This window comes from Cygnus olor, chromosome Z (genome assembly GCF_009769625.2).
Source record: "Cygnus olor isolate bCygOlo1 chromosome Z, bCygOlo1.pri.v2, whole genome shotgun sequence".
Classification (NCBI taxonomy): domain Eukaryota; kingdom Metazoa; phylum Chordata; class Aves; order Anseriformes; family Anatidae; genus Cygnus; species Cygnus olor.
The window spans coordinates 45,801,967-45,828,734 of record NC_049198.1 but is presented as its reverse complement, the minus strand read 5'-3'; the positions used below and the strand labels follow the sequence as shown (position 1 = coordinate 45,828,734).

General features: G+C 45.7%; 1 protein-coding gene across 5 annotated transcripts in view; it reads left to right on the top strand.

Moving 5' to 3' along the window:
* Positions 1-784: 784 nt before the first annotated feature.
* The window catches only part of SEMA4D (semaphorin 4D), a 95,183-nt gene continuing 69,199 nt past the window's right edge, over positions 785-26,768 (top strand). For 3 of the 5 annotated variants that reach the window (XM_040540428.1, XM_040540424.1, XM_040540431.1), the window contains exon 1: positions 789-960. The gene's annotated coding sequence lies outside the window, so the exon portion shown is untranslated. Of the gene's footprint in view, positions 961-26,768 lie in introns of all 5 variants that reach the window. The other 2 variants (XM_040540430.1, XM_040540429.1) reach the window with 1 other exon arrangement.

The following is a 26,768-nucleotide window of genomic DNA, read 5'->3' as shown; positions in this document are numbered from 1 at the left end:
TGCCATACGGATTTTTTATCCTGCCACTGTATTTACACGGGGGATTTTCCAGCCCAGCTGGACGATCCTTTTCCACGCTGCTGACAGGTAAATTGTCAGACGTGCTTCTCGCCCTGTCCAGAGGACAGCATCTCCCCATCCTCTCCTTCTGTCCGGCTGTGGCGCTCGCTTCCCGAGGCCCCGGGTCTGGCGCCCTGATGGTGTGTGATCCTGAGCAATGCCGGTGGTGTGAGACGCTGGCTGCCCAGTGTTAAGTTGGCCTAGGACAAACGACCGCTTTAAAATGCAGAGAGGGAAAGTGGGTTTCCCAGCGTACACCATGTAATAAACTGCTCCGGCCCTGTTAGCACCCTCCTGCAAACCCGGCACCTCCCAAGGCCCCGAAATACCAAGGTGCCATGTCTTGCCTTGCACCTAAATGATCTTCAGCTGAGGTTAGGCACCATGACTGTGCTGTAAGCGGCTGTGTTTACGAAGTAAGTTCATTTTGATGGTGTTTCTCTGCCATACTCAACACAAGTCGTAGGTATTGGACCTAGCCTGTCGCCGTACGGGTGGAATAAAAATAAAAGCCGGGCGGCCGCCATACTGCGGGGCAACCCAAACTTGTTACACGCGGGCAGCGGGCCCTCCCCCTCTCCTCCTCTTCCTCCTCCTCCTCCTCCTCCTCGCCCCTCGCCCCCCGCCCCCGCCGCCGGGAGGAGGAGGGGGCTGCCAGGGCCCACCCCGCGGCGGGGAGGCGCCGAGGCGGGCGGGGGCCGGGCGAGGCGGGCGCGGGCAGCCCCCCCACACACCCCCCGCAGCCCGGCCCGGCCCAGCCCCGCTCGGCTCCGCGCCGCCGCAGGTAGGAGCGCCCGGCGCGGGGGGCAGGCTGCGGGGCCGCCGTAGGAGGCAGGGCTCGGACACGGAGCCGCAGCCGGAGCCGGAGCAGGGCGGTCGCAGCCGCCGGGCCGAGCCGAGGTGGGTGCCGGGGCCTGTGTCGGGGAGCCCCCGCGCATGGGCACGCGTGGGCCGGGGGCGCTGCACCTGCTGCGGCCGCCGTGGGGCGGGGGGGGGCCGGGCGGCTGCTGCTGCTCGCCCCGCGGTGTCCCCGGGTGTCCCCTCGTGTCCCTTCCCTGCTGCGGGCGCCCGGCGGGACGAGGCTCCGTGAGAGCCCGTCTCCATTTCGTGGCTGCCACCGCAAGCGGGCACTTGTTGGCCCCCAGTGCGGGAGCCAGCCCGCGGCTCCTCCGGCTCCTTCTTGCCGGCTGTGCTCCCAGACACCTCCCTGCCCTCCTCCTGCTCCCACCGGTGCCATCTGTGTGTGCTTGCTCCCCTGCAAGGCTCGCACGACCCCAGCCCCACGGGACGTGAGGTGGCATTGGCAGGGTGCGGGTGGGTGTTCGGCTCCCTTCAGGCAGCTCCTCTGCCCCCAGAAGCAAGCGAACAGCAAGGCGACAAGGTGTCTGCATGCGTGTTGGTCAAGGGAAGAAACCAGGCTTTGCTGGTGTGGAGCTGTGTTGGCAGATGAAGCCTGTCTCCAGCGGGACTGCTTGGCCAGAAGAGCAAATAATGCACACACCCCCCAAAAGCAATTACGCGGTGTGCACCAAGAGGTGCGTTGAGGGTGTTGGCAAAAGCTGCCTGCGCTCACACTTACCCAGACAGGTCAGCTGCTGAATTTTCTGTCTCCTTTTTGTGTTGTTTGAAAAAGAAACAAAAGGCCTGGGTGGCTGGTGGGGAGGCTGGTAGCTCCTTCCCTGGTGAAAGGAGCATGTGCTGTCAGCGTTTGAGGACGGATCTGGTTCAGAGCTGCGGGGCTGATTCGCAGCTTTTCTGGGCAGTGTGTGTACAGGTGTGCTCGGAGGTGTCCTCTGATGTGCTGCGCTGCCTTCCCTTCGCTGGTGTTATGAATCGAGGTCCTCTCCTCCCCCAGTGCAAACAGCTGTCACACAAAACACTCGATAACCTTTCCTGAGTCCGCCTGTGTGGCTGCAGCTGCGCGCCGGTGCGGCGTTATACCACGTAGGCTGAGGTCCCATGAGGGTGAGGGACGGGCTGATGCCCTGTCGCTGGGTTGTGTAGATCCATAGCAAGTCATTTCTCATCAGAGTTCAGGGATGAGATGGGTTATCCCTGCTTTTGCTGTGCAAAGATAGCTTGAAATGGATAGTGGTGAGGGAAGGAAGATGTAATTGCCAAGGTTTAGTAACACTTCTTGTAAGCCTTTGATGCTTCCAAATGTTGGATCTTACAAAAACTCAAATTATTCTGCAATTTAAATGAGTTGAAAAGTCATTTCTGAAGGCGTGTGACCATGGAAGTGTTATATGTGAATGGATGCTACCCTACTACGCCTTCCTCTAAAGTTTAATTAAAGACACAGCCGCAAGATAATTCTTCACCATGGCTTAGTTTTGGAAAAACTCATGAAACAGAGGACTGTGTTCCTGGTAGCACGTGACAGAGAGGGTGGTGTTTTAGGGGTGGCAACAAAATGAAGGGAAGCAGATCATAAACTTCCCTTGTGCATCCTTCAAAGGTTCTTTCTCTTATTTTAGCGCCTGCATATAAATTCCTGTGCTAGAAGTTTAAGATGAGCGTTCAATCTTCATTACTGTGGTGATACCGAACACCTCGGGGATGTTGTTTGTTGTGCCTGGTCCTCTGCTGCTACGTGCTGAAGAAAGGCGTGCCCAGCTGGGCGGCTGGCTGGACCATGAGGGGCACACCTGTACGTGCTTCTGCCTTCTGCACCTGGTTGTTCTCTCTCTGAAGTTCTCCCTCTCTTCCTTTCTCTCTGTTTCTCTGATGATGATGATGAAGCTTTTTGTAAGGCTGTCATCACCTGGCTTTACGCAACCCTGTGCTCTGAGTCTCCACGGAAGATGGGTGGAAGTGTATCAAAAAGAGCAGGGGAGGTCCTGCTGGTTTCCCCAGGGTCTTGAGTTCCAGGGGGACAAAGCGGCCGCAGAGTGGCTTTTTGGCATCCCATGCCTCGTGGAGCCTGTGAGTGCTGAAAGGATGCTGATGCCCTGCTGCCTGGAGAGCTGGCAGGACTGGCGGCATGGGCAGATTTTGGAAAATGGCATGAATCAATAAACAGACATTTATTTTTGATCCTGTTGGCACTTTTAAATAGGGAGGAGACTGAGAGAGGTAGGAAAAAATACGTAAATATATATTTTTATATAATATTTGCTGTGAGGGGGCATGCATGTCAGCAGCACTGCAGATCCCACAGTTTTGACGGTAGGTGTTTCAAAGCACAAAGCAGCACACTTGAGCCATAAGTACGTAGTCTACAAGTACTAAGGGGAAACAAAACAGGTGGCAAATTAACACGAACTTGGGCTATCAGTGTGAGCAGATGAGAAACTCTTCTGAGGGCAATAAATAAAGTTAATTGAAAACCTTATATCAAGTTTTGACCAAGTTTGTTAACAATAAGGAAATAACGATCATCTTGCAGTCTTTCCCGCCTCTTCTACCTGTTTCTCTTTCTCTCTGTTCGTGTACAGCAGTGAACCCATTATCCGTGAGGCACTTTCTGCCTTGATCCTCTTAAAAAATTAGTATTAGCCTATATATGCGGCAGGTCAAAGAGGATTGAACGCCGTGCTGCGAAATCAGTACCTGTTGGCCTCATTGTGAGGGCAGGCCGGCTGCGTGCCACTTGTCTGCGGCTGTCCTCAGAGCATGCTTTCGGCACCGTGAGGAGGAAGAGGGTGATGTGCGTGCCCGCTGGACTTGTACGTGATGGCGCTCTTCCATGGAGGTGACCGGGAGCGCCTGGAGTTATTGGGCTGGGAATCCAAGGGGGTCCTGAGTGCATCTGCTTGCTGGGCTGGGGGACAGAAGATGATGTGCAAGGCGGGGCAGGGCGTATAGAGGCGGGTGTTTCCGCTGGGAGAGCGGGCAGGGGAGCAGGAGCTCCTGCAAGCTCTTTGCCCTCATGCAGGAGGGGGACCGCAGGAGCAAGGCGAGGTGCCTTGGGGAGGTACTGCCTGCCCTGCGAGTGGCAGGGCAGGAGGAAAAGGGGGAGAAATGCATGAAACGTGATTATAGTTCTCGCTTTGTTCAGGAGTGGTTTTCCAGGGCAGCCTGTAGCTGTGTTTCTGCTGAGTTTTTCCTCCTTCCCCTGCTATAAAGCAGGCATTATTCTAGCCCCAGATGATTGCTTTTTATATGTATATGCTCAGTTGTGCTTGATTTTTTTTTTTTCATAAACAAATGATGCTCTCTGAACTTTGTCATTGTATATACAAAGGGACGCATAGAAAAGTGGAGGCTAATTTTTTTTCCTTTTTAAAGAATGTCTTTGTTCTCATTTTCACTGAAAGAGATAATACATTATAGTTGGCTGTTACTGGAAAAACAATGCAGGATGTAGGGGAGAGGCCTGGAGATGTGAAAGGTCTTGGATTTATGTTTCAATTCTCTCATTTTAAATTTGATGTGCTTTGGGGAGAGTGGAACTATGCAGACTTTGTCCTCAAAGAAGTGTCCTATGAATGTATGTCATAAAACCAGATCCGTGAGGTTGTGCTTGGCTTTCCTTAGGCGTGCAGTGGTTAAACTCCCAAGTTGGAACTGCTTCAGAAGCAGCTAGCTGTTTCTTACATCATTTAGTATAACATAGGCTGTATGAAGTTTCTGTGAAGACACGTGAGATGTGGTAATTTAACTGTGTAAAATGTGTTCTGTTGCAACCTGTGGAAGTAGGAAAGAATAAACCTGCTGTGCCCGGTGGTGTGTGAAGCTGTCACGTGCACGTGGGTAGCGCTGGCTTGTTCTCTGGATCTCTAGCCGCTTCTTAATCCAGAGCGAAAAGAACATGCATCAATATTGTATATTAAAAATAACCTTCTGTGCGCTTTACCTTATCCATAAGTGCTTCAGTTTATTCAGGAGCTGCATATTAGATCACCTATGGCAAGCAAAGCACCAGCTGTTAGCACAAGGAGAACATGCCCGCTCGGTGAAACCACCTTTTTGGGGTGCTGGAAAGACACGGTTTGTGGAAGGAGGGTATGCCTCCCACCGGACCTGCTGGTGCGGCTGGGAGAGAGAAGGGAGTATGGACAGGCTTTTGGACACTCAGTCTTTTTCCAGCCTGACCTAACAGTACATTTACTATGCTTCCCTGTAAGCCCCAGCTTGTATTCTCATCGTGGGCTTCCTAATTCTTGCCAGACGTCGTAGTGTGGGTCATGAGATGTTTCTGCCTGTAAATCTGTATTTGATTTGAGTGCAGTAACAGTTGTCTGCAAAGCCTTTAAAAAACAGAGGAGCCTGCTGCAGGCAGGAGCTCATAATCGACGGCCCAGACCCCTCTCATGTGTCTGCGTGGTGCAGCCTTTGGCGTACACCTGCAGAGCTTTACCTGTGCGATGGGGGTCCCACCTGAGTGCACCTTCCCAGCTTCTCCCAGAATTCATCAATAGAAAATCTGGAGTGAATACAAAAGCTCAGTAATGCTCTCGGTTGTCATTTGGGATGCAGAAGTCTGCTGGAGTGATGTCGGGCTAGCAGAACTTTCTTCTCTCCCACACTTCTGTTGTTTTTTTATCAAAAAGTGCATAAAGTGACCAGAGGCAAAGATTTAGGCATTCTTGTTTCTGCTCAGCAGTTGCATAATTACTAAGGATTTGCTAAAGATGCATATGTATATGCACACAGATTCCCCCTCTGTATTTGTCTTGCAGATCTACCCTACCTGAAGGAGCCATTTGTCAGAAAGTGAGTTGTCCATGACAACTCCAGGTGTAAAGAAAATTAACACCTTTTTCAGAACTAGTTAAAAAAAAATAAAAAGGCAAAGTCACTGAAAACTATCAGTCAATTGAACAAGAGTAAGAATTACATTTATTTATTTTTCCTGTTAAAATCTAGTCTTATTTAGGTGAGAGAGAATAACCATCTTCTTGCTCTCGAAATTATTGGGGTTGTCAAAAATTTGCAGTTAACAAGCCTAGATGCCTGGCCCTACTGAAATAAGTTCACTGTCCAGTTGAATATGACGATGTCTTTACTCCAGGTGTCAGTGGAATTGATAAACTGCTCTGAAAGGTCATCCTGATTATCTGCTAGGTAAGTGAGACACATAATGGCCTTTTCATTTCACTTCCTTTGCACAGGAATTAGTTTTGAGGGATTGTATGATAAATATGTAAGACAGGCCTTTTCGTAGGCTTAAGAGCTTTCCTCTCTGTGCAATTCTATCTCCCAGAAGAATTAAATAATAATAATAAAGAAAACCCCATCTGTACGGATACATTTACAGCATTCCGGTTGTTTAAGGTATTTGACTAATTGTCTTCAGTGAGGGTAGATGCTACAGAAATATTTTTTTTCAAATACGCAAATAAGTAACTGAGTATATTTTGATTCTCACACACTTCACACGTTGGAGGAATTTACTATTGCATTGGCAGAGGCTGAATGAAATAACTCTACATACAGTTCATACTATACGAATCAAATGCCTGCATATTAAATCTTGGATTAGTGTTTGCTCACAGTACGAGGATACTGATATGTAGATATTCTTAAATGATTGAATTTGCTTATCTGGATTAAAAAAAATTTTTTTTGAAGTATCTGCTTGCATTTGCCCTGAAATGGGCCTCCCATGTGCATAAATTGATTGCGCGTCTAATGATGCATGCTGATAATCAGGAATTCCACTGAGGTTTTTAAGAACTTCTTTTTCCTGCTTTAGCACTGATAGTCACCAGGGGAAAAAAGTAACCATTATTCAGAGCCTGTCTTCTGTTTTTTAATTTAATTGTTGGCTTTTATGAGAGTTCAGTTCCTGTCGCTGCATGTCTGCCTCTGTTTTTCTTCATAGCTATGCCTTCATCGTATAGAAGAGGATGCAAATTTGTTGGATTTCAGTAGCTTTGGGAAAAAAAAAAAATACCTTCACAGATTGTGGAGCGATGCCTTTGATCAGGTGAAGCATCCCATTGCACTCTGGGTTTCTGGTTGGCGTTTGCAGAGAGTGCTGAGGATGGATTTGCTGCTGCTGAAATGATGGCGCTGGCGTGGACCGGGCGCCTGTCCGAGAAGGGGCGAAAGCGGCAGGAAGTCGGTTCAGCAGGAGCAGTTAATGTTTGCCTGCAGAAGGTGAATGGAGTCAGCTGTGTTAATTTCCATGCAACAAATGGGCTTTGAGAGTCAGAGGTGTTAATGTGACCCTGTCATTACGCAGCGCTAGGCGGTGGAGGAGGCTTTGAGGTTCCCACAGAGAGATCCTGGCCTGCCTATTTCCATGGCAACGGCCATCATTTAAACATTTATAACCTTTGATTAAAGATACAAAAAGGAGGGGAAAACCTTTTAAACATTACAAATGTAAAGCTTTAACTAGGTCTTTCGTTTTAACAATATCCCTTATTTACATTCCTTGGAGTGTGGAGGTTTTATAAGGAACGCAGCTGTCCCTTCCCCATTTGGTAGGCTTCGAGATGACATTTCGGGGCAAATGCAATGTTCTGGAGATAGCAGTCTGCCTTTGATCATAGCTGCACTGACATTACTCCACCAATTTAGTTGCTATTTATTTACATTAGTGTACTTTGCACCAGAATTGTGCTTGAAGTCTGTTATGCAAGATTTATGCCTCTGACAAAAGTGTTTGGGGAAAATAGCTATTTCTGTGTTGAATAAAATTAGTTTTTAAAGAGAAGGAAGATGAGAGAGACCCGAAATTACAGACTCTGAAGCAGTGTAATGGCTGATACACAAAAGCCTTATGCTAGGGGGGAGAGCAAGCTGTAACTGCAGAAACTGCAGGCTGGTTGCTAGCTTGCAAATTGTGTGGAAGGGCATGCTTCTGCCTGGTGTACCTCCACATCCTTCCCTCCTTCTTTTCCCCATATGCACGTTCTTTAACGTGTGGTTCATGCTATGATGGCTGCATAGCAGTGCTGTGGGAGAAATGCTCCCTGTTTGGGTTGGGGATTCTCACGTGTGGTGCTTGGGTGCGTGGCGTTACGGTTTCTGGGGGTTTCCCACTGCTGGAATAATCTGCCATTATATTTTTGTTTTGTTTTTTAATCCTTCCTGCTTCCCACCCTCCCACCAACCTGCCGCTATTTGCGATTCGTTCCTGGGGAGATGGAAGGAAATACTGAATGTGCTAGTGGATTTCATGGTCATGCTGTCGAAAGCTGTGCTGTAACGTCAGGACTGGCACAGTGGGAGCTCTGAAGAAGGATGAAATAAAGCTGTATTTCTTCTGTGCTTTTACTTGGGGCAGCTGAAATTTGGTTCTGCTTTGGACTAATCCATACTGACTATAGGTGAGGATAGAAATGGCGTGACTGCCTCAGTGGGAGAACAACAAAACGTTTTCTGGTGACGTATAGCCTTGGACATACTGTTTGGGATCTAGATATGCTTTTGAAAGGCAGCAGCACACAGAGAGCATCCTGATGTCAGGACCGTGTCAGATGGATCCGTGACATAGTTATGGAGTTTCCCACCACTTTGATGAATCAGAAGGGTGGGTTTCGGGTTAGTCGGTTGTCTTTCTGAGTAGTCAGAGGTTGAAAAGTACACTGCTCTGTCTCAGGAAACAGCCCAAGGGCTCCTCTGTGTTGAAATGTGTATGTACTAGTGTGGACAGTTTGGTGCTATATATTCTTATGTTGCATTTCTTATGCTTTCTACAGTATGTGAAAATGCTTTTGATATAGTGCCTGTTTTGTGATGGGGTGGCTCATTTGCTCATATGGTGAATGTATGGATGTTACTAGTGCTAAGACGAGTCAGCTTTGTTTTTATGTTTTATGAACTTAAAAGATGCTGTGTTTCAGAGTGGCTCTTTTTTTCATTTTGCTGTGTCTTGCTTCCATGTCCTATTTATCCCCCTACCTTTAAAATGACTGTGTTCTCAGTTTTTACACACCATCAGCCGTTCTGCAGCTCAAATAGCTTCTTGTGAAAGTTCCTGCTTAATCCTTATGTTGTTTCCCTTTTGGAGGCACGTAGGCGGTGGAGCTTTGTGTTTATGGCTTGCATATGGTGAGGAAGAGGGGTTGAAGACCTGTGCAGACACTGTGGCACGCACTGGGTGATGCTGGTGCCTTGCATGAAGGCGTCCCCTCAGGGCTGTGTTTGGGGTAGGATTCTGCAGCGGGGTGCCAGGCTTAAACTCCTTGAGGACATGTGCAGTTTCTGGGTCTCCTTTTGTGTTGATGGGACGTGGTGTCCTGGTTGCAGGCACGGACAGAGCTGAATGACAGAATCGTGGAGTGGTTTGGGTTGGAAGGGACCTTAAAGATCACTTCGTCTAACCCCCTTGCTATGGACAGGGTCAGTTGTAGACCCAGGCTGTCCAAAGCCCCATCCGACCTGGCCTTGAACACTTCCTCCCTCAGATATGAATGGAGCTGGTTCAGGGTCTCCGAAGCTGTTTGGCTTAAAATTTACTGTGTGGACAAGTCTTAAAGGACGTGCAATCTGTAAGATTTGCAGCAGTGTGGTGTGACGCGGTGACGGCTCGTTCAACAGCGGTGTAGTTGTGAGTTTTGCATTGCAGCAGTGCACTCCGCAAGTTCCCTCATGCAGCCTCTCTGTGTATGGAGGGGAAGGCAATGCTGAGCAGAACGAAGCTGATGTTCCCAGAGGTTCACGTCCAGCATCTCCCATGGGGACTGTGGTGTTTGGTCCCAGGCCGGAGGCTTGGCTGCTGTGCAAGCAGGGTGGGAGAGGCTGGGTTTGAGCTTCACATGGTCAGGTCTCCATGGAAGTGCCCCAGGGCAGGCCCCCTGGTACCAGCAGAGAGAATCCCCTGGACCAAGAGAGGATACAGGCTGCCCGCTGTGCTGCAGGCAAGCTGGCTTGGCTGGTGGTGGCAGGCCAGTGACGAAGCTGGTAGCTACATGCTGGTTGAAGTCCGCTCCCAAAGCAAGCTCATTAGCATTTCGGAAAAGAATGATAATGTGGCGTGGGGGAATATAATACCAAACAGCTCAAGTTGACCCACTAACAATCTGCTAAGGAAAGAAAGCTCCAAGGTTGCGTAAGTTAGCTGGAAAATGGGTCCCAGTATATAAATAGTGGCGAAATAAAGACCCATCTGAGGGTGAAATCTCTGGATTTCTTTCACTGAGCTCCTTTTCAGTTGCTGAGGTGTGAGCTGTTGTTTTGGCAACTCTTGTTTTTAACCACAGTAAAACAATTGCATCTCAGGCTGAAGTAAGCATCAGTTTGAGTTGCCTTTCCACCTGAATAAAAGTCTGTGAGTGTATCCAGTTACACCTGTGAAGAGGGTAGTCATTTGTGTTGTGATTAAAGAATGCTTTTAGTGAAAGGCCAAAATCATGGACCTGCTTTCTGAGGTAATTTTGTTGTAGTGTTTAATCAGCGGAAAACAAAAGCCGTGAGGTTTTCATCAGCTCCTGTATCGGGGAGGGAGAGGACTCAATACCTATGGTAACATGCAGAAAGTAAACGAGGTCAATGCTTGAGGAAAGAAATCCTTCCTAATTGCTGTGGCTAAACATATTTTTGTGCCTGATTCTAATTTCTGACAGTGGCAATCAGGAAAATGTGCATACTATGGTGTTTTTTTTCCTGGTGTTCAGTTATGTATAATAAACTTGTTTGTTAGTTTGCTTCTTTGTCATCCGCAACTAAGACTTCGTTTTTTTTTAAAGTCTTAAAAAATTGTTTCATGAGCTTTAAGAACTCCATCCTGAGCATGTAAGAGCTTTGTAAGTGCAAGCTGTTATGTCACAAGCAAGCTCCTAATAATATTATTTGAAATGTTGTCAAATGCAGATGGGAATGTGTGGAGATGTGGAACTGAGCTGTTCTGAAGTGAACCGTATTGAAAGTGTGTGTTGAAGGTTGCTCAGTATTTTATGTGCACAGCTTCAAACCCTTGAAGTTCTGATGATCTGAACATGTACAACCAGGTGTGCTTCGGCAGCTCTGAAGTAGTGCAGACCGTAACATTTGGGAAGCCTGGGTGATCAGGGAGGGCATCCAGATCCCGAAGTGTCTGGATAGAGCTCGACAGGAACAGATGTACCTATCTGAGATAGTGTTGTTCCGAATTTGCATATTTTTCTTTTGACTTCTGAAATATTCCTAGTGATTTAGCTCTGAGTCTGCAAAAAGCAATGTAGATTTTTAATGTAGTGCTTTCATTACAGCCAACAACACCAAGAAAACATTGGCTGCTTAGGTATTCGTGTAGGGTTGTGATTGCTGCACAGACTGAAGAAGGCCCTCAGATGCGCTCAAATGTCTTCAGGAGTTTTTTTAAGGCTTTTCTTATGCTAATGAAAATCCTTCGTGGTTACATGCGAGTTGTTGAATTCTTGAGTTTAAAGACTTCATACCCTTTAAAATTGTAAATGTGGTATTGATACTAAAATGGTATATTTATCTATTCAGGCTCTATGGATATGTTGATTCTTTAGCGCCTGTGGAGTTCACTCTCTTCATGGTGGAACCTTTAGGTAGATTTAAAATTAATCAAATATTGACTGTAAAGCCATAAGCATTACAAAAGCTGTACTTTGTGATACTGGCATACATTAGGATTCTCATGAGAAGTAGAAAAAAAAAGATGATTTATTGCTATGAGATTGACTATAGTGATGCCTACTGATTTCAGCATTCAAAGAGGAAAAATACAGAGTTTTGAGCCACTGCATTTTTTTCTACCAGTCATTTTTTGAAAGTGCATCGATGGAACTATTTGTACTGCTGTGAACAAGAACATGTCAGGTGGGTACTGCCTGTACTGGAACAAACAGCTTTATTGTTTCCTGGATTGTCTTGAGTATAAGAATGCAAAGGCCAAAACTGTAATAAAAACAGATGATTACTTCTGCTCATTCAAAGAGAAAAAGCAGTAGCTAAAATACAATTTAGTTTTAGTTCTTTATGTTTCACTTCGTCTACTTCAAAGCAGTTGATAAAAAGCATAGCTGATACTTTGCTTATAAAGACAATTATGTCCCACAGGCTTTGTTAGAATTAAAACCACTTTAAATTTTAATACCAAACTGCTTGTAGATTGTTTTAATCTAAAATTTCATATCAAACTGTTGAGATATTTACATTCATGGAGCAAAGTAGGTATTTTAGTTCACTTTTAATGACTAGCACATGTGAGCTATGTAAATGGAGTTGCATGCACAGGATTTCCAACACGTAGAACAAAGCAGAATTGTATGTAACGTTTGCTTGTGCCTCGAATTCCTGATGCTACAGCGTCCAACAAATGTATATGTAGCCGTCTGCTCTGTTTGCAGATTACGTGCTGCAGATAGCCACCCGCCTTGGCACAGACTGTCCGGGCTCATCGCGCTGATCCAACAGCGGGGTGCGTGCCAAAGGGTGAAGCGTGCAGGGCGAGGGGCATGGTGTACGGTGTCCAGCACAGCACCGGCGGATTTGGGGCTTGGTGACGACAGTCTTTTTCAGGGGCTCTGCTACTACATGCAGTATTTGTGCATCGGCCCTTGAAAACCTCACAGAGCTTTGTCTATCAGCCCGTCCGTGTCAGGCCGCGGCAGTGGGGTGGCTGCCCGCAGAGCGGAAGGCACGTCTCGCTGTGAGGCGCCCGGTGTGGCAGCGGCCCCGTTAGGCCGGGGCGGTGTGGAGGCATGCGTCCGCTCGCTGAGGAAGTGTTCTGGGTGCGCTCTGAAAATCAGGGGTGCCGGGGCGCTTCCCCTTCCCAGCCCTGGCTTGCTTGTGTCTTGACTCACACATTTAAGGGCTTGCCCAAACTGACTTGTGCAAGGCAGGGCTTCTCTATCTGCTGATGTTGTCACTGTGTTTTTTCCACTTCTCAAGTTTCTTGTGTTCCTGTGATCGCTTTAAGGATATAAAACTCTTTATTTCCGGTCTCCCAAAGCAGGCATTTCTTCCTCCCTTTTTAAAACTCTTTAATTGTAATTCTTCACTTGTTTCTCTGGCGCTTTTCTGAAAAGGTTTGAAGATTTCTGTGTATCTGTGGCATGGGGTGGGCCACCAGCAGTTTAATCTTCTCCAGTTGACAGAAATGTGAACATTTTAAAAATGTTTGTGTAGCAACAAGATGAGGTTTGCCTGAATCTATAAGAGGCTGTGGAGGAGGATATGAAGGCTCTACAATCCCTGAAATTCTCATCCCAGCAATCAAACCCTAATATAACCAAGTTAGGTAGTTCCTTTAGTGAAGAGAGGAGGGACCTGAGGGCTGGGATAGGACAGTTTGTCATTTCCTTAATTAACGATTTCCATTTCCTGCAAGTGTCCGAAGCCATCAGGTTCAGGCGTAATTGATGTTTTTACTCCCGTACCACGGCTGTGGTGTTCAGGTAGGCATTTGAAGGCCTGAAGGAGAGCTTCGGTGCACTCAGTGTTTATAGGTAAACACATGTGGGAGACACAGTCCCTTCTTGGGGAAGTTTACAACGTATTTTGGAGCAAGAAGAAAAGGAACCCCACAGGAGGAGGAGAAGCAGAATTTGGAAGAGCAAGCTAAAGATGAACTGTGTGGTGATGCTGCGTCAGACTGTTCGGCTGTTGTGTCTGAGAATGCTTTCCTGTAAGTCTTGCTGCAAACGTGTATCTCAAAGGCATGGGGTAAAAAAGGAAGGGGGGGACTACCTGTTAGTTTACTAAGTTGAGAAAGTTAATGACGTGAAGGACAGAAAACTGGCTGTTGTGGATAAAAGGAAACAATTACGGGATTTAAGCATGTCATGTCCTGCCAGAAAAGATGATTTTGGTGCCTCTTTTACAGTGAGGATGTTGAAGACCATGTTTAGATTTTTATCTTTCAACTGTGATGTGGGAAGAGACAGTGACTGTTTTGAAGAAACATACCTGCACAATTTCTAGATGCTGACATTTCATCCTAGAGTGAAGCTATAGCAGTTGATAGAAGCTGAAATTAGTGTTACTCTGATTCACAAAATTTATTTTTCAGTATAACCGCTGCAAGCATATTGGTAATGCCTACAAACATTTTTTTCTGTCTCTCCAATTCATTGAGAAATAGATACCTAGTTTTATTTTCTGAGGTATTTCTGCAGAGAGCTGCTTCAATGTCCTTTGTTAAGTAAATCTGTCCATGGTTTTATGACGCTGGGTAGTTTTATTGGTATCCTGCCTCTGGCAGGGAGGGCATGACGACTTGCAAATCTACTGTGGCTTGTTACCATGCTCATACTGTGATAAAAATTTAGAGATAACGCAGTTGATTATTGCTGATTATGTATGTATTGAGGTATACCAAAAGCATTGTGGGTTCATTTCTGCAAATGGATTTTCCCTGAGGTTTGCATGCAGGCTGGACTGACTGACCCTCAGCGGTAGCCGTATTGATAAGCAAAGTCCTAATAGGCAGCTGGTGCAGTAGTATGAAGTGGGCTTTTGGAGGGGGGCCTTGCTGGAATATGGTTCTCATTAGGGCAGAGCACCACATCTGAAGTCATTTTAATTCTCAACAGCATGGTACTGCCTTGCGGAGACAGTGCGATTACTCCGGGGAGGAGGTGGAAGTGCCTCGTGTCACTCAGCTGTCCTGCTGGTGATTAAGGGGTGACACTGTCCCAGATGCCTTTCTGAGGCAGGCAATTATTTTCAGCTGGAGAGATGTTAACCAAGAACTGAAGCCCTAGGGGAGGAAAGGGTGAGCAGGGCCAGAGAGGGAGGAGGGGGGAGCTCACAAAACACAGAACATTTATTTTACTATTTCTGTGTCTTGGGCTCTCCCGTTACAAGGCTTTCACCATGGACATGGTGAGGCACTGCATGTTTGTGGCTGACTGCACACAGCTAAGTGTTCTGTTTTGTAAGTTTTTTTACATTTGCTTAAATATAAAATGATTTAGTGTTAACTTGCATCCTGTTGTATGATTACTGAGACCAGCACAGATGCTTTGTCTTCTTTCTACTCTTTTTTCATGTAGTATTGTGTTTTGTTTGTTGTTGTTTTGTTTATTTTTATTTTTGTTTTAATATTGATCCAAAATCCAGTTTTAATCAGTGGAAGGATTTATATCCAGCAGGCTGCTGCCATGTGGCCATTATTTTTGTGATAGACTCATTACTTGATGACAAAATTCAGTCCATTGCCTACTGCTTAAGGCAACCTTTTGCTACGGTCTTTGTAACAGAGCTGTGAGAACAGCCATGCAGCTTGGGTTGCAGGTAAGAAATTAATTTTTTGGTTATTTTGTAAGTCAGTGGAAGTTGAAAGCTCATTTAAAGGTTCTTTATCAACTAAATTAGTTGTCACAACAGGGAATAATTTAGTAGCAGCAGAAAATAATTGCTTCAGCTTGTAAAATGCTGTAATCTAGGCTTGAAATGTGAGAGGTTCATACAGTATTGTCACTGTTGACTGACTGATTTCATTACATCACAGCTAACAATAAAGCTGTTTGAATTACTCAGCAGATTGAATTTCTTAAACCGACTGTGAGTCACGTTGCCTGTATGGAGATTAATTGTAAATGGTCTTATGTTTGTGCGCGTGTTGCAGAGAGATACCCTTCACTAACAGCCTGGATTCAGCACCTGTCTGTAGCTCAAGAGTACTCAGGCACAGTTAGGTGTAGTCCCTACAAACAGAAACGCCCAGGGAAGAACCTCAGTGCTGCTGTGATGGGACCTACTGGGAACCTGTCTTTTGTTGGCCGGTTGAGTATAGATACTGTATGGTTTCTATTGCCATATGGCTTAAATAAGAATTAACAACTATAACAAAAAAAGCCCAACCCTTTGATGCATGTATTGTGTAAATTGTAGCTGAACAGGCTGCCGCTTTCTGTACACGGCTGGTGTGCAAAATTGTAGTTTGAAGCTTGAAATCTGTTTCGAAGACATGAAACTTTGAAGTGATCTCTGCTGGCATATACAGAACAGTCTATGTTTATATAAGTAACTGGCAGCAGAATGTCAGGTGTTTTTTTTTTTTTCAAAGAATAGCCTTGCTGATGTTAGAAGAAAAATGGAGTGGAAAAAAAGCCCTCAGTTGTGGTTGTGCCCTAGAATGTACTACTAGTTTTTCTGGTTATTGCTATTAAATCATGCTGGTGTTTTTGCTTTTTTGCTGAGACTTAGCATGTATCTTGCATAACTAGCATATGCTTTTCTATTTGTGCTCATTTTTAATTTAAGTGTACCTTGCTTATCAGCATCACCGAAGCTCACTTGAATAAACAAAGAGAACTCATTGCCTCCAAATCCAAACTCAGTTGCAGGTAGTCTGCCTTTTGCTTTCCAACAATAGCAAACCAGGAATAAGCCTGCCTTTTAGCAGACGTCAAAATAATCTTTTATGCTTCCAAAAATTCTCTTTTGCATAGTAACAGGAACCTGTTAATAGCAAGACAATGCTGTTAGATTTTATTGACATCGTTCCTTTGCCTAATAGGAAACAGAAAACAAAGGGGGAGGGGAATTTTTAAGCATTTTGAGAAGGAAAGACTTTAGGCAGAAACTTGCCTTGTGTTCAATTAGCGGATATATATGTATATTTATTGGACTGTTTCATTACGTTGGTCAGGGTCTAAGTGCTTAATTAGCTTGTTCATTGAAGTCAGGCAGGAGAAGAAAATAAAGGACCCGGGGAAGATTTTGCAGGCTGTGAGTGAGCAGGCGGCACGTGAGGCTGTGCTGGGGTCGGCCTGCCTCCATGGAGAGGAGGATTTCCTGGGCGATGCTGTGGGCTGGAGGTCCCAGGTGGGTCGGGAGGGGTGGTGGTGGCATGGGGCCACCCGTGCTGCTGCAGCAGCTGGAGTAGCAGTCCTGTCAGTGCTGGCTTTGGTGTCTGTCTCGCTGCTGCCTCCCTGTCCTCCACCTGAGCATGGAGGCCATGCTCTGTGGGCAGCACTCCCTAGCTAGGGCCTAATTCCTGAACACACTCGAGTAGGCAGTATTCTGCCTTTGTTCCTGTACCTCTTCCTCACCTTGTAATTAGCTTCCCTCTCAGCTTTGTGGGTGCTGGAGTCTGGGGTGAAGGCGCCAGGGCCACGAGGAGGCTCAGTGGGGCCTTTCTTGACCCCTGCCTGCTGGCACCACCACCCCTGGGTCTCCTGGCCCGGCCTCCATGCCTGGCCCATGCCTCTCCTGGACCCCAGGCTCCCAAAATGGTGGCTTTGGGGGAGGGGTGATGAAGGGACTGGGGGTGTCTGCAGTGTGGTGTTGTTGTCCCCTTCCTATGTGGCCAAAGCCATGCTGGCATGTTGCTGCCGCTGTTTATATCAGCTGGCCGCCTGCTTTTCTTGCTAATGAAACGTGGCTAATGAAGTAGTTGGCATCTGTTTTGGGAGAGGGTGAATGGGAGAGGAGAACCTCTAAGAACAGCTTTATGGCTTGGCTTTGTGGACCAGCTATTTAATGTAGCGCAGTAAAACTTCACAATTTTAGCAATTCAGAGCGATCTGGGCAGTTTTGCATTGTTTTACTGCATGAACAAAGCAGCTATTGTTCTCCTGGTCATAGCTGTTTGCCTCCATCAGTGTGAAATGAGGTCCAGGGGAGCTGCTGTGTGTGAAACGAGCGAGATCTCTTCTGAAAGCACCGCAAACATGTGGGATTAGGCTGTCACTGCTGGGGCGGCCTGAGCAAGGACCAGATGGGGGTGTGCAGCTCGGCACGCCGGCCAGGACACAGGGCCTTCCCCAGCTAACGTGGCTTGTATGAATAGTGCAGGCATCCCTGGTGGTACAAGTAGTGTGGGCATCTGCCTGGAGGCCTGTTGTGTTCCTCTCCAGAGGTGCTTCCCAGGGTGTGCAGGCCCGGGGAGAGTTTGTGGCCTCTGGGAAGGCTGCAGCGTCACCGGATGCAAAATGAGGTCTGTTTCTGGGACCTGGTCTGGTGGGACTTGGTGATAGCACTGTGACTATGAAATTAAGCTAGGCAGACAACATAAATCTGCAGTTCGAAGCTTCAGCTAGGAGAACACTTCTTGAAAATCGCATTTAGATGCTCAAATTTGCCTGAAAGGCCGACCTAAAATGACTACATAAGCTGACTTTTCATGTCTGTTAAGTTCTCTCCTTTTATATTAAATGTCGCTTTAAACTTTAAAGGCATCAGTCAATTAAAGAAGTCTGTACCTTCCTAAAATATATTTTATAAGTAATTATTTTACTTTATTAATATTATTGTACCTAACATATAATATATACTAATATATGTTATTACAAGTAATTATAGTAATTACATTTATCATGTAAATACAAATTTTCTTGTCTGGAAATCTGGTGGAGGACAGGATCCTGAAGGGCCCTATTTGCTTGAAGTTTGGGTGTTATACCGAGGATGCATGAGGAACTTCAGAAGAAATAACAAGTTATACCTGTTTCTTTGATTTGAGAAGTTACTAGTTAAGAGCTGAGGAATCTTATAGCTCTCATTATAGGATCTGCCTTCTTGTGTTAGATCCATGGGTGACAGGAGCAGATGAAATATTTTCGGAAGTAGTCAGGAAAGAATGGAGAAGAGAGGCTAGTTGAGCTCATGCAATCTGTCTGGGCCTCGTGCAAACACCTGTGTGGCTGATGGGGCACTGCTGCATTATTTCCTGCAGGGACTGCCCCTGCATCAGAGGTGTGAGGTTTGCGGGGCTCCTGCAGAATACCTGTAAATATATGTGAGTAGTATTTCCACACCAGCCGATAGACGGGGAGTTTGCAGTCTGGGGGAGGGAAAGTCTGGCAGGAGGGAAGCCGGTTGTTGCCTGCTGTTTGGTGTTTCCTCTGTAATGTTGCTGGCAGAATAGATTTGGAAACACGAAAGAAGAGATCTTTACACTGAGCCTTTCAGGCTGGTTCTGTTTGCCACACTTGCGCTACATTCAGTGACTCCTCCACCTCACCAGGGTAGAGACAGTGCAAATGAGTCAGCTGAATGGTAATTTGGACAATGATGCATTGTACCAATAGTGATCAAGTTCCTCAAATCATAATGCTACCGTAGGCAAAACACCACAAACTGCTGCTCTCCTTTCATTCCAGACTGTCCCAGACGTCTTCAGATCCTGTTTCAGGTTTGAGGAGAAAGTTTTTTGAGGTCTGGCATGCATGCAGAACATGCAGTGTCTTGAGGCTGAAAGTTACCTTCCCATTAATTTGATTTTACAACTTTCTTGGCCTGCCATGAGATTTATTTATTTATTTATTTATTTTTGTCCATGTGGGATTTCTCATGAAGGCTCTTAATTATCGAGTGCAGTTTGGGGAGTTCCCTGTGCGTTACCTTCAGCTGATGTTCTGTCAGTGTACTTATGTTGAAATTCATATTGTATTATAATTGCTGTTTATAAATTACATCTGCAGTATGCTAGAGGTTATCTGGAAATTGAGAAGTAAATGGCATAACACAAGCATAACATATGAAATAAATGTGTACTAAGACATTTCCTTTGCAATAGCTTGAAATGTGTCTCAGTTAAATATGCAAAAATATGCAGAGAGAACATTTGTAATTATGCCATACAAGCTTGAAGGGCTTAATATGGAGAACCTGTACTGAAATGATTCATGACATATATAAGCAGACTTAAAAGTGTGTGGCTTTGTGAAGGACACTTTTGAAATCGAGGTGGGATTTTTCCAAGCTATGTAACCAACTGGAAGTCGAGGAGATTTTTGAAAATGAATTTCAGATAGGTGACTGAGTAGAGCCTTGCACTGTACTGACTAGGCATTCAGCTTTGGAAGTGTGCATGTAGTTACACTGGGTTTAGCTTCCAACTTTGGTGATGGGTTGGGTAGACCAATAATGAGAAAAATATGTGCTGTGCTGATGAAACTTCTGTGGAGAAATAGAGAAACACCTTCAAAATAGCCAGAAGGCTAGATTTTTGCTGTCTCTCACTAAGAGGTGTGCATGAAGTCTTTCTGGGCACCGTGCAGGATTGTGAGGTTTACCTTTAGAAGGTGGTAGCACTTGGAGAAAAAGGTAAGTGAGTGGGTTGCTGCCCTGGTCAGGGGTTGGCCTGGAGTGACTTGCGTGCTACTGCTGCAGCTGTGCTGCAGTTTTCATTGCTTCTGGATCTTGTAGCTAAAGCTGCATTGTAGAAATTGTCAGCAAAAGTTTTGGGAAGAACCTTGAAAAAGCCAGTCAAACATCTTGGGAAACAGTTGGCTTGTATCATCCCAGAGGTGCATCAGCTGGTATCCTGCCTGCCCTTCAGTGCTTGTCTGAGACAGAGGGTAGTGAGGCTGGGTGCTGAACTTGAGCTAGCCCGAGTCAAAAAGATAATCTGACAGAAACGTAACCCCGTATTGCCTTGGAAGTACAGCTGATCATCAGGAAGCACTTCCTTACTGTGTGGGTGATGGAGCACTGGCATGTGTTGCCCAGAGAGGCTGTTGGCTGTGGTGTCTCCCTCCTTGGAGCTCTTCTAAAGCCTCCTGGGCATGGTCCTGGGCAACCTGCTCCAGGCATCCCTGCTTGAGCAGGCGGTTGGACTAGGTGAACTCCAGAGGTCCCTTCCAACCTAAACCCTTCTGATTTGGGGAAATAAAGCAAATTTGTTGTTAACGTAGCCCTTAAGTAACATGGGTCTCTGGTACTGTTGGGTGAAATTCTGGTACCAAGTCCAGGAGTTTATGTACTAGTCTTGTTTTCCCTGTCCAGAAAAAGGATCTTTCTTCACTCTGTGTTTCTAACGATGGCAAATCTCCCACCTCATCATATGTCCAGTGGCTAATTATTCTGCGCCTTGAGTGTCCGTACAGTATTTCAATCTTATAGTTCATCTTAGGTTTCTGGCCACAGGATCTTTTTAGAACTTAATTAAATGAAAGACCATGCTGTTCAATATCACCTTCTACTACTAACACCTGTTAGTTAACAGCTCTAACAGTTTGTTGCGTAGACTGTAGGAAGTGGTTTCTTTCTGCCTAAGCAAATGGTTTACTGTTGAAAATGTTGTTGTGTCTGTTCTTGGAGGTGTACAAATGTCCATCATTTGCCTAGTTGTTATTCCAGAACGTAGTGCTCCAAAGCTATCAGTCTTAAAATACTGTTAAATGACATTACAGGAAAGAATAAATGAGCAAAATCAGCATTGTCTTGCTTTTTTTTTCCCTCTTGAGTTATTAAATGTTTTAAATATAATGCTAAGTAGCACACCACCTAAAAGCACAGTCCCAGAACAATCAGCCTGATTATTTGGTTTTAAGTAAATAATTAATTTGGCTTCTTTTACCTTTCTACAGGAGGGTAAGGCAAAGGATGGATGATCATGTTATTGAGTAGATTAGTTAAATAATCTAGGCTCTTGACACTGTAACTAATGTCAAGTAACACGAGGAATGAATTTGTGTTTACTTGGTATGAACAGAGCTATATATTAGTTGCATATTACATTAAACATGAAAACAGTGTTTAAATATAGGTGGCGTAGGAATTTCTGAACCAGCAAGTGCAGCAAAACTTGAATTAAGCTCCTCGTTCAATTAATTGCATGTTGGTAAGTATACACTAAACTCTGGGCTGCAGCCATGCGGTCTGCTGCCTCTCCTCCTGGTAGAAATGAAGGCAGCTTGCACCTTCAGCAAACTGTGCCCGTGTCTATTTGCTGTATTTGTGGTAAGTCTTGCTTTGCTAGAGCAAGGTGGAGAGGGAGCTTGAACCACCAGCTCTTGAACACAAAGAAAAGCCCAAACCCCAGGGGTCGAGGGGGTGGGAGCTGCCCCATGTGGGCAGCAGCTGACCTGCGATGGGCAGCAGAGGCTGGAGGCAGCATGGGGCAGCTGAGGGTGGATGTGGTGGCTGGAGTCAGGATTAGGGCCCGCAGAGACGTGAGGTGGGTAAGAGCTGCTTGCTGCGTTGCCTATAGGTGTGGTTTGGCTGTGAGGCACCCAGCAGCTCAAGTCCTACTTCAGGAGCAATAGCCTTTTATTCAGTTTTCTGTAAGGTTTATTTTAGTGGTGGGAACTGATGTGTGATACCTGAAATTGAGTTCCTATTGGATGCAATATTCAATGTAGAAAAAGCGTTTTGCTGAATGAGTATTAAAATAATCAAAGCTGAAGAGCTAATAAACTTGTAAAGAATAGTTTTGAAGGGAGTGTATTACTTTGAAAATCAATGCATGGTAGGCTGGAGTATTTCGTGATTCATATTCTTTGAAGGGACAAACTGGAATAACTTACGTTGGTCTGCTCCTAATTGTTGTTTTTTTTTTTTTGAGTTGGTGTTAGATTGAAGTGCTTCCGAGCCCAGAACCAACCTTCGTTAGCTCTCAAAGAGCTTAACAGAAAAGCAGCTATAAAATCAATTTAGGAGGAGGAAACCATTGCTAGTACTTGTGTGTGAAACCGTTTGTGCAGATGATGCTGGCTTACACTGAGAACATGCACTCCTGTGTTTATACTCTTAACTTCGCGATGCTGACGTGCTGAAGTGGTGCCTCTCGAGAGATGTGCGTACGTACGCTGTCTCAAGTGTCCCCCTTCACAGTAGCTTTTTGTTACATTCAGTGCAATTCACCTTGACATTTACTCAAGTAGTTTTCTATTGAAAGGATATTTTAGCTATCTCATCGTAAGGTTTACAAAAGAAATGAGTTTAATTGCTCACATCGGAGCGCTCGCCCCTCCCATTGCACACATTCTGCAAGTGAAACGTGTTAATCCCCTCTTGCCCTCCCCCCATTGAAGAAGCCTGATACGTTTCCTTTTGCATTAGTTAGGCCTTCTGGGAAATACATGCAGAAATAAAAGGCTTTTCTATAGCCCTTTCTCCCTCAGGAATGCATAGAAACCAGCTCCTTGGATCTGTTCCACAATTTGAAACTTGATTTGCTGGGGGCGGGGGGGGGGGGATGTCTATAATCCTATGCACATGTTACTGAGAGAGACCTAATTAAAATTTGAGGTAGAGGTGCAGGTTCTTAGAGGATCTCTCACTACTTTTTCAAAAAAGCATTTCATGTTCCTTATTTGCAATCTGTATGTTGTGCTGAGGCATGTTTCCAAAGCAGGTATGTAAAGCTCTCCTAGCTTTATGACCTCTGTTTTTCCATCCTCTTTATTAGCAGCGTGTACCCAGACAGCCCGCATAGAAGGGGCTTCTTTTGTTTATAAAGATTACTCGAGGATGGTGATGGTTTCTCGGCTGCTGACATTATTCACACATTTTACTTCAGCTACAGCAAAAGGCGTGCCCTTTGCAGGGGGGTAAATATTCGTGCATGCTGGTTACGCATCCATGAAAACCCATGGGAAGAGGTGCTACGGGATTTCACAGTGAAATGTTGATGGTTGATGTCAGTGCTGTACCGGGGGCAGAAGGGCTGGTGTGTAGTCGCTGTGCGTGGGGACAGGCAGCAATCCCAGCAGGCTGGGCTGAGGTGGCCATCACGTTGTGAAGGAATCCAAGCACTGAGATACCTGCGTGGTTCGGTGGCTCTTGGGGCGTGTAGCTACTGGATCCTACTAGGATCGTACCCGGAGTTAGCCTGCAAGGTTGGTGAGATAAAAGCAGTGGTGTGGTGGCTTGGGCACAAGCTGCTGTTCATGCTGCTGGGCGTGTGCCAGTGTCCATGCTCTCCTTCTCCTGCCTAAGTGTGCCTGGAGGTGAGTGAAGCATGAACTTGAGCCCTTGTATGGGGACAGTACCACTGAACCCAAAGTAAGATCTCCTGTGTCTTCACTTTATTGGCAACCGTAGTCAGAAATAGTTGCCTTTTCTTCATGGTGATTGTATGTGTTGTTCGTATGTAGCTTGAAAAGTGCAGTGAGTACTCACACCCCTACCCAATTTTCGAGTTGCCGATGCTCTCCAGGCAAACCGAGCAGAGGTGGCGGTGGTGCTTCTTGGCACGGTTGAGGCAATCCACATAATGCTGGGGAGACAGCCGCTCCTTGCCATCAGCAGCCTCATTTCCAGTGCCAGAAGAGCCAGCCTAACCTTATTCTCTCACCCCTGCGCGGTCCCTCTGGAAGCGGCGGTGGCGGGGCCGTGTCGCACTGCTCCCAGCCCCGCTGCTGGGGCAGGAGCTGCCTGAGCTGGTCTTGCTGGGGAGAGGAGCGCCGGTGGAGCCACGGCGTGATCCATGCGGCGGTGAGCCGCAGCATGGAAACAGGCATCGACAAATTAGGGTTGAATCTGACTTGGCTGAAGTGACGGGTTCTTTCAGCTGATAAAAAATATTTCATAAATATTGGCTTGTTTTCAGCTGCTATCTAGTGTGGAACTGTAGGTCATATTCCTTGGCAGTCACTGAAGAAGAAAGTTATTTTCATTCCACGCCTCTCCCTGGAGCGAGAGATTATAATCTCTGTGATGACAGGTTGTCAGGTTATCTTCTTCTTTCCCCCCCTTCCAAGTTTTAGGAAGGAATTGCAGGGGACTTGGTGTACGAGACCTGTTGCACGATGTCCTCCTTTTTACTTCCCAGCTCAGTGATTTCCTCTGCTCCTCAGCTTCTTCAGCCTGGTCTAATAACAGCATCCGACACCAAAATGTCTCTTTGCTGACAGTTATAGACCTGACTGTATGTGTTCTGTTTACTCTCCAATTTTAATTTCAGGTTGGCGTTTGATCTTGTTTGTTCAGGCCCAGATTTTCACTGTCTTGTTTGCTCTCAGGAGATGGCATTTTGTTCTGCAGGCTGTCTTGTTTTTAAAAATGGACCTTCATCATAGAAGGACGGCTGTCTGTAAGGTGAGAAAAGTCAGGGTAATCTGTTGCGCAGTCTTTTGGGTACATTTTCCAATGATGACTAGCTCACATTGATTAATTGCTTTTCAGCTAATGAGTTGGGGACTATTTTCTGCGTCTGTGTGATTGTAAGTGAATGATGCTTTTTCACAATTCACATTCTGCTGCCTAAGTAGTTTTCCCAAGATGTAATATGCCACTTCCAACCTGTATTTTAATTATGTTGGGCAAGCTGTGGTTTTTAGTGGGGAAAAGCCATTCAGTAATGGCTTTGCATACAGCAGGCACTGATTTGCTGCAGAACTATTTGGCTTCAGGTAACTCTTATGTGACAGTTGCCATGATGTTTGTTGGTCCGCTTGATTTAATGCCACATTACTAATTAAGTAAGAAGACCAAAAGCAAAAATCAGTGCTTGAATTTGAAAATTAACCTTTATGGATTTATGAGTTTCATATTCTACCTAAATACATCTCATATGGCAGTACTGTTTTCTTTGGAATGGTGGAGAAATTCTGAGAGAAATGTTGGAAACCGTAGCTGTTTAATAATGTGCTCTTAACTTACTCCTTGATTTGAGGTTATTTTTATTTTCAGGTATACAGGGACCTTTCTATGTCACAATTTGCATCACAGGGACGGAATGGTGTGCAGCTTCTTCTCTTTAATCATTTTCCTGAAGGAAAGGATGCTGTAGGGTTGTTGAGTCTTGAATCTGTTTGTTGAAGACTGCCTGGAGAATAGAATGTACTTAATCAAGTAGTGTGTGTTTATCTAGCACTTTAAACTTCTAGTTTGCCAGGTTTGTATTCTCTAGTCTGCTTTTATTTCAAATAATATGTTAATCTGTGAAATCTGGTTCGGTTATGGGAAAAATGTTAGAACTTGTGAGGACTCATCTGATATATGAAATTTTCTGCAAAAGTGTGGTTTTTTTAATAGTGAAAAATTAAAGAATTTTCATTCATGTGTTTTTGAATTTTAAAGAACAAAAAAGTGAGCTATGGCTCCTTCCCGTCAAAATGGCATATAGAGAGCTTCCTTTCCAGGTACTGCAGGAATCGTATGCTTTCACAAAAGAATTCATGAAAATGAATGTCTCAGACTTTAATGCTTTTCCCTTTGCTTTGGCAGGGGACCATGTGCTTTTACGAAGGGTGTAGCATTGCTTTGTGTGCGTGGGTCACAAGAGTGCAGATCAGGTGGGTGTTTTGTAAACTAGAATTGGGTAACAAGTAAATTTCTTTTTGGATTCTAGTTATAAGGAAAAGTGTTTGTTGATGAGGTTCTAGGTGGCAAAAATTTGGAGATGTAGAGTGTGAACTGCCTCAGGAAAAGAGGGTTGACCTTTCCGTTGAACTAATTGATCAGTTAATGTGTTCAGCATGGATAAGGCACCTTTTAAGTTTCCGATAAATCAGTTGTGTGGTTTAACATCGAGCAGAGCACTTTATAAAATAATAAAACTGTCTGGTGCTGTGCCTTGAATTCTTAATGTCAGATGATGGCTGCTGGGCTCGTGCGTCACCTTCACTTCTTCAGCCACGTCTGAAGGCCGGCGTTTGGACAAGGCTCTTCATGATGCGCTTCAACTGCGGGACAGCATGAAGCAGTCCGCCAGCTGGACTCGGTGACACGTGTCGGTCCCCTCCAGCAGGAACAGTTCTGTCCCATCCCTCCTTCTCCTGACGGGTTTGTCGGTGCCTGTTGAGCCAGGACTCTGGCTGTTGCACTGCTGTGGCCCGGAGCTGGTGGCAGGGCACAAGTCTCTGTGTCTGTCACATCCTTTTGCAGACAGACGGCCATGGTCACGGGTAGACAGCCACCAGCACCTCCTGCACCCGTGTAGCGCTGTGCCTGGGTGCTCGTCCTTGGCAGCAAGCTGTGCAGGTGTACCTGGTCTCTGAAATGCTTTCTTTTGTTCAGGGCTGCTGGAGCTGAACCAGGCACTTGCAAACGTGTCCTGACTTACCAGAAGGAAGCGTATGTTTTTTTTTTTTTCCCTGCCTTGGTTAATGATTGAGGAAGGTGTGATGCTGCGTAGGCTCCTTTTGGTGCCCTCTGTTTGTAGCAATTTATGGATTTTTACCTTTTTTTTCATTTTTTTCAACTATTTTCTGTCCTGTGTGCTGCCTTGCTGA